Source organism: Marmota marmota, unplaced genomic scaffold (genome assembly GCF_001458135.2).
Source record: "Marmota marmota marmota unplaced genomic scaffold, marMar, whole genome shotgun sequence".
In the NCBI taxonomy this organism is placed as follows: Eukaryota; Metazoa; Chordata; class Mammalia; order Rodentia; family Sciuridae; genus Marmota; species Marmota marmota.
This window is the reverse complement of record NW_025999900.1, coordinates 59,682,039-59,693,721: the sequence shown is the minus strand read 5'-3', so window position 1 is coordinate 59,693,721 and position 11,683 is coordinate 59,682,039. Positions and strand designations below refer to the sequence as shown.

At 56.8% G+C, this 11,683-nt stretch overlaps 1 long non-coding RNA gene across 1 annotated transcript; it reads left to right on the top strand.

The window, feature by feature from the left end:
• The first annotated feature begins 4,932 nt into the window (after nucleotides 1–4,932).
• LOC125615358 lies at nucleotides 4,933–10,462 on the top strand. The gene is made up of 3 exons (XR_007345964.1): nucleotides 4,933–7,407; nucleotides 8,885–8,993; nucleotides 9,432–10,462. It is a non-coding gene; the product is annotated as an uncharacterized LOC125615358 (long non-coding RNA).
• The last annotated feature ends 1,221 nt before the right edge of the window (nucleotides 10,463–11,683 follow it).

Genomic DNA, 11,683 nt, shown 5'->3' with positions numbered 1-11,683 from the left:
ACTGAGGCTCCCAGTTCTTCTCACCCCCCGCCACCAGGTGGAGAGGACATTTCTCCAGCCCACTAATGGCAAGCTTGCTCATGTGGTGGGTTCTTGTCAATGGAATGTGGAGAGAGCCCTGGGGTTCCGTTCCCGGCTGGGCCCTAAGGTGGCTCGCCATGCTCTGCCTGTCCTATATCTTTCCAGCTCCAACTTAAGAACATGCCCTCCCTGGCCTGCTGATCCAAAGAGGATGAGAGATACAGATGTGCAGTTTAAAGGCAACCCCACTGAGCCCACCCTGTACCAGCCAACCTCTAGCTGAGCTGCAGAGCAGCATCAAGAATACATAATTGTCCTGAGACAAGTTTGGGGGTGTTGTTATGCAGCATCATGATGGCACTAGCTGACTAATACACCACCTGAGCGTCTTTATATTTGCTGTTACTTCTGCCCCCAAAGCTTTTCTTCCAGAGTTCACATGCTCTCACTCAAGTCCTTGTTCAAATGCCCCTTCTTCGGGGTCCTTCTCCAACCGCCATATCTAAAATAGCACCGTCTGTCCCCCACCTTTCCCTACCTCCTCTTGTCCTGCTTTATATTTCTTCATACTGCTTACTGCTACATGACGTTTTATGAACTGTTCATCTGTTTATTCAGCCTTCCATAAGAGGATGCAAGCTCCACAGAGCCAGATACTTTATCTCGTGCATTTGCACCCCCTGTGCCTAGCACAGTGCCCAGTTCATCTGGGGAGTTCAATAAGTATTTGTTGATTGGACAAACCCGCCTGTGTCCTCTCCCCTGCCTACCAAGGGGACGCTGGCACAGACACACAAAACGACCCAGTGTTAGTTTGGTGGAAGGGAAAAAAGCTAAAACAGAGAAACTTGAGGAGGTTGACCCACCAGCCCCTGGGAAAGCCGTGCCCCTGTGAAGATAATGAGGTACAGAGGTCCTGTCCGTAGACGCTCACTTTCCCCAGGCGTCTCTTCCTGGACTCTCCCAGCAAGGGAACAGGCCCCAGGCGGAGGCAGAGCGGCCTCCTTGGGGCCCCAGCTGTTGGCCTGCTCCGCCTACACACCAGATCTTACCCAAATCTGACCACAGCCCAAGACCGGGTTGAGTTCCGCCCGGGTGTCCACCTCTGTGCTGAGCTCTGCGTGGGCTCCTGACCTTCAAGAGCTGGCCGGGTAAACAACTCCTTCATTCCTATTTACCCAGGCAACGCAACACGGCAGAGCAGGAATTTGACCCCCTGCCCATCTGTCTGGTCTTGAAGCCACTGCCCCCCTGCACGGGGTGGGGGCACCTCACAGAGCTGGTGGGCCTCAGAACCAGCTTTAAGTCCCCTGAAGGGCTCCCGAGTCGGGAATCTGACTTTGTGGAAGCTTCACATTGAACCTGAAGCGCTGTCTGGGGATTATTCTCTGGATCTTAGGTGGATAAATAAGACAATTCTTCCTTTTTGGCTTCAGAATAAAGTTTCCTCTTGAAATGCTTAAATAAGGGAAGGAGAAGACACCTACATACACCTATAAATAGAGGTGTAGACAGAATTAAGGAGATAAATAATTTTAAAAAGGGAAAGAGGAAATGGCGCTAGAAATATTTAGAGGGAACAGACTTGGAGAGAATAGAAATGGCCTTGGCTTCTACCAGGACCTAGCCCAGCGGCTGCAGAGGGATGCACACAGAAGTCTTTGGCCAGAGGACAAGAGAGATGCAGAAATTTTCTCATCAAATAACTTTCTGAGCGGCAAAGGTCTCTGGGTGTGTGCCAGCTCACCCCACCAGAGGGTGGCCCTGCACAGCAGACAGGGCAGCAGCAGGACAAACCCAGAGAGCAAACAATGAGGTCAGCAACACCAGCCTGGGCCTGCGAGAGGGTCGTGGTCAGCCCAGAGGGAAGGAGACCCTCAAGTCATCCCTGGGGGCTCTGTGATTCTCCCAGGCTGGTGGCCTCACGGAGCAGCTAAGAGCAAGGCACTTTGGTGACAGACAGACCTGGTCCAGTCTTAATTCTGCCCGAAGCTGGCTGTGATCTATGAGCATGTGGCGTCCCACTCTGGGTCTGTGAGCAGGACTATAGCACCTGCAGGATCCTGGGGTTTCGGGGAGTGAGATCATCCACGGACACCCGTGGGACCCAGAGCCCAGGAAGGGGGCTGGGGCAGCTGACCTCTGTGGACTTGAGCTCTTTGCAGCTGGACAGGGACCCTCCTTAATTCACGCCCATTCTAAAAACCATCTCATCGTTGAGTCTGTGCTGAGGGATGAGGAAGAAGCTGGCACAGGTACTTATTGTTAATGATAAGGAAAAACAATAATCCTGGTGCTGCTCCCAGGAGCCTCTGGTCTGTCTCGCTGTCCATCCCCCAGGCGAGGGCACTTCCTAATGGCAGAATATGACAATGCCAAGTCCCAGGCTACATCTGGGAACCTGCCCAGGGCCTGCAGCCGGGGATGTAGGGAAGGTTTGGTGGCTGAGCGGGTGCGTGGCTGGAGCTCACGGTGTGGCAGGCACCGTCTGCAGGCCTCAGGACAACACAACAGGTAGACCCAGGTTCACAGTTGGCACCAAGGACTCCTCCTCTGGGGAAAGTGAAATCTCCTGCTTCCGTGGCCACGCGAGGGTCCTTTAGCATTCCGTGGACCCAGCAGTCTCCTCTCATGGACGACAGGCCCAGTGTCAAGGACCTCAGTGCACACAGCCCCAGGGGAGAGAAGGTGCAACCTTTGCACTGGAGCAGAAAAGCAGCAGCGTGTAACTGTTAACTGGATCCATCCAGCTGCGGGATCAGCGTAACTGCAGCAGGGAGCGAGGCCGGGCAGGAAGCGAGGCACCAGCCCAGAGAGAGACGCAGCAGCAGCAAAGGTGGGGACAAGCGGTGGGATCATGGGTTTTGTTGTTGGGCTGAGCGGACGCCCTCAGGAGCGAAGATGCAATGGGAGACAAATGAAGAAAGACGAGAAGGACCCGAGGTGTGTGGCCCGAGTGACTGCAGGGAGAGACCCCCAAGATCTAGAAGACTGTGGGAGCTGGTGCTGGGGAAGCCAGGAGGTCAGACCGGGAAGGAAGTCCTGCCAGATGTCAAGCAGGCGGCCGGATCTCGGAGATGTCAACGTGAGCATGGTCAGTGCAGAGCGAATGTATCAAGGCCCTGACCTTGGACGAGACCACCAAGGACAGCAAAGACAGAGGAACTGACAGCCACGGGCTGGCGCTGGGCTGAGGGCCCCGGCTCTGCACTGGGCTGGGAGGAGGAGATCCAATTTCCGTCCTCAGGGAGCTGGTGGGAGACGGGGAGCTGGCATCTCGCGCACAGATCCGGGGGCTGGACGCCGAGGAGGCTGCTGAGTCCGAGCCGGACAGGCCTGGGCTTCAACCTCCCGCTCCCCTGGCACCTTTACCTGCTGCGCGACTATCTTTGGGCCCCAGTGTCCTCCTCCATGACACTGCAGAAGAGCTGCCGAGAGCAGAGACGTGCCTGGCACAGAGAGGGAGCCGGTGGCCTGCACTAGTCAGGGCTGCTCACGCAGGCCCCCAGGCCTCAGCTCTGCAGCCGCCTGTGCCATAGTGTCCCTCGCCTCCCTCGCCCAGGGCCCAGGCTTCCTCCATGGCAGCTGGTGCCTCTGTGGGCCGAGGACGTCTGGAGGCAAGGTCAAGGCCACTCTGTCCCTTGGAGTAATTGAAGATGACAACAGTATTTTGTGTCTCATGGAGACGGGTGGAGATCAAAGTGGCTTTGTGCCGCCACTGCGACAGGCAGGAATTCCCCGGCAAATGCCACCAATTACTGAAAATTGGCTGCAGTTGTGGCCGGGAGAGGGCCACTTCTGACACGGGTGTGAGGTGGCCCACGGCAGGACTGGCGGGAGGGCAGAGAATGCCAAGGGGCTACACTTATCACGATAGAGACTTCAGGCCGACTTCTGGCCCCGTGACAAGCGGAGGGGAGTCTGGGAAATGTCTCTGGGAACAAAGACGCAGAGGGCCTTGAAAACCATGAGGGCGGAGGCCAGCAGGTATTCACCGTGGCACTAGGGCTCCGCGTCACACCGGCCACAGCCAGGTCTTGGCAGAGGTGCCCATCTGGACGCCGCTCAGAGGCCACCACCCTAATCGATGTGTCAGGGGGAGGCCCTCGTTTTGGGGAAGGGAACAAAGCAAAGGGGACTTTGGCAGGAAGCAGGACCCGGAGCCAAGCTCAAGTGCCCTGCTGGTGTCTGGAGCCTGGCGGTGACCCCAGAGTGACATGGGCTGCCATGAGACCCCCAGCAGACACCAGGACCCCCAGCCGGGCCTCTGTTCCCTCACACCCCTCAAGTCTGTGCAGGAGGGATGGGAGGGAACTCGCCCCTCACAGACCGTGGGATCCAGTCAATATGGCACCTAATTAAGTAAACAAGGAGCTGGCTTCAGGAATTCCTCTGCCTTTGCTTTAAAAAAATATGTGATGGATTGAAGGCTAAAATAGCAAGAGTAGTTTGCTGACAGGAAAATCAAGTTATCCCATTAGTGACATCCAAAGAAGGCGCGTGGTCCCACACAGCTTCTGTACTGAGCCTCTGCGGGATGGATTCCAAGCTCAGCTCCAACACAGGGACTCCACGCGGGCACCACAGCCAGTGTGTTCTCGTCACCAGGCCTTTGCTGATGCCCACAGCCCACTCAGAAGGCTCTGCCTGTGGCAGGCCACCCCCAGGCCAGTCCTGTGGCACCGTGGGACCAGCTCAGGCCTGCGAGCCTCATCTTGACTCTGCCCCTCATCAGCGTGATGACCCTAGGCAATCACTTCCTGGGTCAGAGTTTGGTGGGTGTGTGCCACGGAAACCGATCTGGTTAACTTACCAGGGAAGGGCAGGCCCAAGAGCGTCTCAGTCGGAGCAGGCTCCGAAGGCAGGATAAGGCTGCCTGGGACAGAGGGTGGGGCAGGGGAGGAGGCCGGCACAGGGTCCTGCAGGAGGGTCTTCCACTCCTTCTACATCCTTGTCCGGGACCAATCAGCCTCTGCCCTTGTTGGTGCTTCTGTTCCTCTGCTAGAGATGGAGCCTCTGGGGATGGAGGGAGAGCCTTTGATAAGCTGAGCTGGGTCCCAGATTCACCTCTTGGCTCTTGGATTGACAGTCCCACCAGTTAAACTAAAGAAGAGGCCATTCCTCCAATCAAAGTCAGGATTCTTGTTTCAGAGGAGTGGGGATCGGTGTCAAGCAGGAAAAGTCAAGATGCTTTCCTTCTGTGGGGACTCAGTCTCCTCTGTGGAGTGGAGACAATGGTCTGTATCATGGCGCAGATCTGGGGCCAGTGTGTGCCTGTCTAAGGGCAGAAGGTCCCGCCTGTAAGGTGTCCCTCGTGCAGTGAGAGCCTCCCTTGTGTCCAGGACTGTGTGGTCCTGAAGTTGGAACCGGACAAGGACTAGATGTCTGAGGCTGCTGGTCTGAGCCCAGAGGTGTTCCCTTCCCCAAGGGAAGAGGGGCGACTTGTGGGCGTTCGTTGTCATTTAGTCCCCACTGGTGCTCTTGGGAGCAACACCTTAGGAAAGCTAAAATTTTCCACTGTTGTGGGCACCAGAGGGTCAACTCAGTTCAGGGGCTGAAGTCCAATCCCAGCAAGCAGAGTCCTCTGGGGCCACCAGCCCTCCGTGGGGCCCTGTGGAATTCCTCAGGTGCCTTATGCTCTCCAGGTCCTACACATGGTCTGCTTTGTCTCTGAGTTGAATTACTTGGATTCACTTGAAGTCATTTGGGGGTGAACAAGACACCAGAGGCTGGGACATGGCCTCCCTCCTGCTCTTCCAGAGAAGTATGAGGATTTAATTTTTGCTTTTCTTTAAAAATAATGGTTCTGAAGGCCACGGGACGTGTACAATCAAAGGGAATTCACAGGCAGCGTGCGCAGAGCGCTAGGTTCCCAGAGGCCCATCCGCCACCCGCAGGAAGCAGATCTTCTCACCGGCAGCTGCTGCCAGAAACCCTTACGGGCTGAGGAACGACATGGAGGAGAATTAGCAAGACCCCTGCCTCCTGCCTGGGATCCGTCACTCTATTTAGCAGCATTTAAGAAACAATCCCTGGTCATTGCTGATTAGGAGGGACATGGATTTTAATGGGGAGTGTGACCAAGCTGTGGCCACATGGCCTGGCTGGAAGAGGTCGCCCTTTCTCAGGACATCTGCAGCTGGGAGAGTCAGCCTTTGCCGCTGAGTGGTGACCTCTGTCCCTCCACAGAGCCTGGGGTGGTGCTGGCAAAGGCACCCTGCGCAGGAGGAGCCCATTAGTACGGGACTGTGGTCAGGAAAGGGGCTCTAGATTTTTCTGGAACTGAGGCCCTAAACACTAAAACCTTGGGGTATATGATGAACCACAGAGTCCCCTCACGTGATGTGCTCCCGTGTGCTAGTCACAAGTGTGCATCCTCAGTAACGGAGCAAGCGTGGGTGCGTGCAAATCGCTAGCTGTAAAAGCAAAGTGGGACCTTTGGTGGAGGTCCACTCTTCCAGGGTGGTGAGGTCTGTGCTGATTTCCTTACCAAAGACCTGCTGCTGCTGCTGCTGCTGCTGCTGGGTAGGAAGAGGGACTCGCACATGTGCACGGGCGGGGTGACCCGGCATGGCCTCCGTGTGCACAGCTGGCATCTGCAACTTGGGCACGTCAGGTGGCCTCTCCTGCAGCTCACTTGGGCTCTTCACCTGATGGTCTCAGAATCCCAAAAGCCACCAAAGTGGACAGAACTCTGCATGCACAAGGGCTTTTTAGGCCCCCATATGTGTCCCTTTTGCTAATGTCCATTGGCTGAAGTAAGTCATGTGGCCAAGAGAGAACCACAGCCCCTGCCCTTCTCCCCATGGCGCGTACCCCACTGTGGTGAGTGGATTCCATGCTGAACTGTCCTTATCTTTCTCTCCTGCTTCCCCGGACACTGCGTATGTGTGGACTGGTGTGAGCTCACCCGTGCCCAGCACAGTGCCTGGTACCAGCAGGTGCTGATGAGCGTTGGTGAGGGAGGTCAGGAGAGGAGAGGAAAGAATGAACCCGGGGAGAGGGAGGGAGAGGGGAGGAGGGGAAATCCTGGGAAAACGGGGGCGCTTCTTGGGCAGAGGACAGGGGAGCATCTGGGCAGCTGGGAGGCCTGTGCGTCCTTCCAAAACCCATTGCTCTCATTTTGGCCTGAGCGTCTGAGCTCCCTTTCCTGCTCCCTGGACCCTCCAGTTCCCTCCCAAATCAAGCAACTTCCCACCCACCCGTCCTCCTGGTCAGCATGGTCAAGCAGCTCCCCATCTGCTGCCCATGTTGTGTCCCCCCATCATCTCAACTGAGCCATGAGAAATCCAGGGCAGGTGTATGGTGGGACAGGATGCTCTGGGAAGGCCTGTCCATCATCACACCACATCCTGCCGGGAAGAGGCAGAGCCGGGGCTCGGCCAGGTCAGTCTGCAAGGCCCTGCTCCACTCTGTCAGTGGCGCTGGGTTCTTGGGGTGGAGGAGCGGGAAGAGGTTCTCCTACTGGGGGTGCCGGGCAGGAGCAGGGTCCCTCCCCATGAGTGTGGGGCCTGGAGGTCAAGTTCCAGCCTGGGCAGTGGCAGATGGAGGGCAGCTGACAGGACCAGGACTGTCTTCGATCTGGCGGGTGCTTTCTGGAATGACACAGCCCTGGGGCAGACGACGCTCCTGTGACAGAGAGTGGCCACATCCCCATGGATGTCCTGTTCAGGAAAGAGATGAGTCCCATGCTCAAGAGCAGAGGGATTTCAGGGTCTCACAGCAAATTAGGCAGGGATCGGGCTGGGCCCCTGCTGTCCTGCCCTCTTACTGTCCCCCAACCTGCCTCCTTCCCACCTGCTCTTCCCACTGCCATCCGGGACTTGTGACCAGCCTGGGTCAGGACAGGGACTGGTTAGTGACAGGGCCAGTTCCCACATCCAGGCCTCTGGAGCAGCAGGAGCGGGCAGGGCAGGGCCCGCCCAGATGAGCCCTGGCCTCCCACTGACCGTGCTCCAGTCTGAACCGCTGGCCGAGGCTGGGTCCACCGCTGTACCTCTGACCACGCCCTGGGTGGGCACATGTGGTGGTGTCAGGAGGGAGCATGGTGGCCTCAGGAGAGATCATGCTCCACAGGACGGTGAGGCTCAAACACGGCCTTGCTAAATTGTCACCTATGTTGCAAATACTTTTTTGTTGGTGAAACAAGCAGCACCCCCAAAATGTGGTTGGCTGCCAAGACCACGTAGGTCCTTCCTCTCTGCCAGAACCAAGCTCAAGAGGGGCACCCTGGCCACAGCTCCTCTGGGCCAGAGGCCACCACGGAAATGAGACACCAAGCTCCCTAGAGACCTCGGGACCCGCCCTCACTCGGGTCTGGCCTTTGTACTGTGCCAGGTGACACCAGGCTGCAGGGCTCGTCAGATGCCAAGGGACGGTGAGGGGGCTTTACTGCATGCCTACTATGTGCCAGGAACAGTCCTCAGGCTGTACCCCCTCATTTAAAACCCACCTCACTTATGACTAACCTCAAGCTCACAAGACGCCGGGCACCTACTGGATAAGTCCCATCACGTCCCCAAGGTCTGGGATGGGTGGCAGAGCTGGGATTTGAACTGGCTGTCTGGTCTGGTTATAGGACCTGTACCCTACAGCTGAGGAACTGGTGGCCTAGGGGACAGTGGGCTCCAGACAGCTGAATTTGGAAGGCAGCTGACCATGGCCCTGCTGCTGCGCATCCCATGGCCTCCCCCCAGCCCACACCAGGTGCCCCAGGCTCACTCTCCAGCTCGTGTGCTTGGCCCTGGCCATGCTTGGTACCAGGCAGAGGCACCAAGCATCTCTGCTTGCCTGGCTGGCCCTCCCCTGCCCTCCCCTCTCCTGGACCACTGCCCACCAGGTAAACACCTGCTTTTCTTTCAAGGCAACTCAGGCCTCACCACCTCTGCAGAGAGAGCAAGACTGGGAAGCCTGTGACCTTCGGGGCATGTCAACCTGGGGCCATCTTCCTTTTGCCGTGTGACCTTGATCAGGTGACTCAACTTCTCTGAACCTCTGTTTTTCTCATTTACATAGTACAATAGGGATGCTGAGCTCATAATTTGTCATATAGATTAGGAACAGCACACAGAAAATACCTGACAGGGCTTCTGCTCAAAAAACAGTACTTACTTTTAGGACATTTCCTGCCCTTGTTCCCCAGTGGAATTGGAGCCTACACACACACGCACACACACACACACACACACACACACGACTCTGAACACCTGTGTGCCTGTGGTAAGACACCGAGTTACCATCTTAGCAGGGTGGGCTGTCTCTGTCAGCGCCCACCACCCCTCAAGCTGGCCTTACTCGTTGCTGAATTCCAGGGCTGAGTGGAACCTGGCACTTGGGAAGCCCTTGGTCAAAGTTTCTCTGGGAAATGAAGGAAAGAATGAATTCATGCTCATCTCCTGTGATTGTCCCAGGCCCTGGCACAGTAACTACTTTGGATATTCTGCTGTGACCATCAGACCAAGCTCACCAAATCTTCATTTTGACATTGATAAAGTGCAACATAACCACACACTAAATCAGATCAGCATGGACGAAGCTCTGCACAGAATGTGTCCCTGCCGGGCCCCGGGCCACAATCCCCTGCCTTCGTTGCTCACTTGCTCAAAGCCAGTGCACGTTTCTCCCAGCAGCATGAGACCCATCAACTCACCACACACAGCCATGAACCTGCTAGTGCTGGCTGCTTGAAGTCACTATGCTGCGTTTGTGGGCATGTTTGTTACCCAGCTAGAGCTGACTGGTGTAGCAGGGAAGGGTTCCCTGCTGAGGCAGGGCACAGCTACATCAGAACAGCCTGGAGGAGTTAACCAGAGAAGGACCAAGAGAAGGTGGAGGGACCTAACAATGGGCCCAGCAGCCATTTGGCAGGGGGGAAGCAGCCTGTTATTTTCTACCACTTTATTGAACATCCACCCAGAAAATGGACTAGTTGGGAAATCACGCCACAGTGAATAACCACACACGTACAACCCGAGCACACCCTCTTATGTTCCTGCCACCAAGGCCTGATGCTGTCCTGGCCTGGTCACCTGGGGTCATCAGCAGACCCTGACAGTCCGCACTTCGTGTCTGGGTTCTTTCACTCCGCATGATGGTCATGAGGCCTGTCCGTGTCCTCTTGTTCTCCTCCATGACAGCGTTCCATGATGTGTCAGTCTCCCCTGGTGGCCCTGGGGCCCTGGCCGTGAAGAACAGCGCTGCTATGAACACTCGTGAACACAGCTTCCGAGGGACACGCGTGAACATTGTGGTCAGTCTAGACGAGCAACGGAGTTGCATACAAGCAAGAAGGTCTTTAGAGGAACTGAGAGGAACAGGTGGCCTGAGGGAAGGACGGGGAGATTGAGGACAGCAGGTCAACCTGGGAGCCCCCGCGCAGATTACAAGAGGCTGGTTTTTATAAAAGGAAGCCAGGGAGAGATGTGCCTGGCTGACATTGTAAGATCACTCTTTTTTCTTGGTGGCATGTACCAGGGATTGAACTCAGGGGCACTGACCACTGAGCCACCTCCCCAGCCCTATTTGGTAGTTTGTTTAGATTCAGGGTCGCACTGAGTTGCTTAGGGCCTCGCTGTTGCTGAGGCTGGCTTTGACCTCGTGGTCCTCCTGCCTCAGCCTCCTGAGCTGCTGGGATGACAGGCCTGCCCTACCACACCCAGCTTAAGATCGCTCTTGAGGTCAGAGACTGTTGAGGGGGACAGGGAAGCAGGCAGGCAGTGGCAGAGGGAGCCTCAGGAAGAGGTGGTGGTGGCCAGGACTGGAGATGGGCAGGAGAGGTGGGATCTGGGCCTTGAGCTCTGTGCAACTCAACAGCTTCAAACAACAGTTTTCAGGTCTCCTGTGTTGACAGACAGATGATTCCCACGTCTGGAGCTGTCCCAAAGCTCCCCTGTGCTGAAGATGTCCTCACCCCACCTGGCTCCAGGCTGGGCTGACTGGAGCATCTGGCTGGTGGGACATCCCTATCTCCCCTCCACCTGGCCCAGCTCCTGGGCAGCCAGCAGAGCCCCTCACGGTGGCTTTGCAGCCTCACATCAACTGACAACAGCTATCTTGGCCCAGAGCAAGTGTCCCAGCAGGCCAGCACAGCCTACTGATGGAGTCCCCGAGGTCCCAGAATATGACTAGCACCACGTCCTCTGAGCCAGGCCAGCCATGAGGCCCAGCCAGGTCCAAGGGAGGGATGCGAGGAGGGGGCCCAGCAGGTGCAGGGAGGCAGGGTGCATGGATGGTGCCGCCCCTCCCCTTCTCCCCTCGGTGCCACACAATGAAGCTGAGGTTCACAACAGGTGGCCCACACCACAGAGGTGTCCTGGGAGTGTTGTGGTGTCCCAGTCCCCTCGGAGGGTGTGAGGACACTGGGGATGCTCACAGGCGGACACATCCACCAAGCCACACAGGATCCTGATCTCACAAGGCCACACTGGGGCTTCTTCACAAATATGCGCATTCGGGGTCCAGCGAGGCGCCTGCCTGAAGAGGGCAGACAGAGTCCCTCTCCCCCACTGGCTGGTGACTGGCCCCAGAGGTCTGGTCTTGCCTGAGGCCAGCAAAGCCCAAGCACTTCCCAGTGGGTCTTGAACTTGAAGGGCCACACTTACTAACCTGCCCCGGCTCAGAAACACCAAAGGTGGCCTGCTTGGACCGCACAGGTCTGACCTGG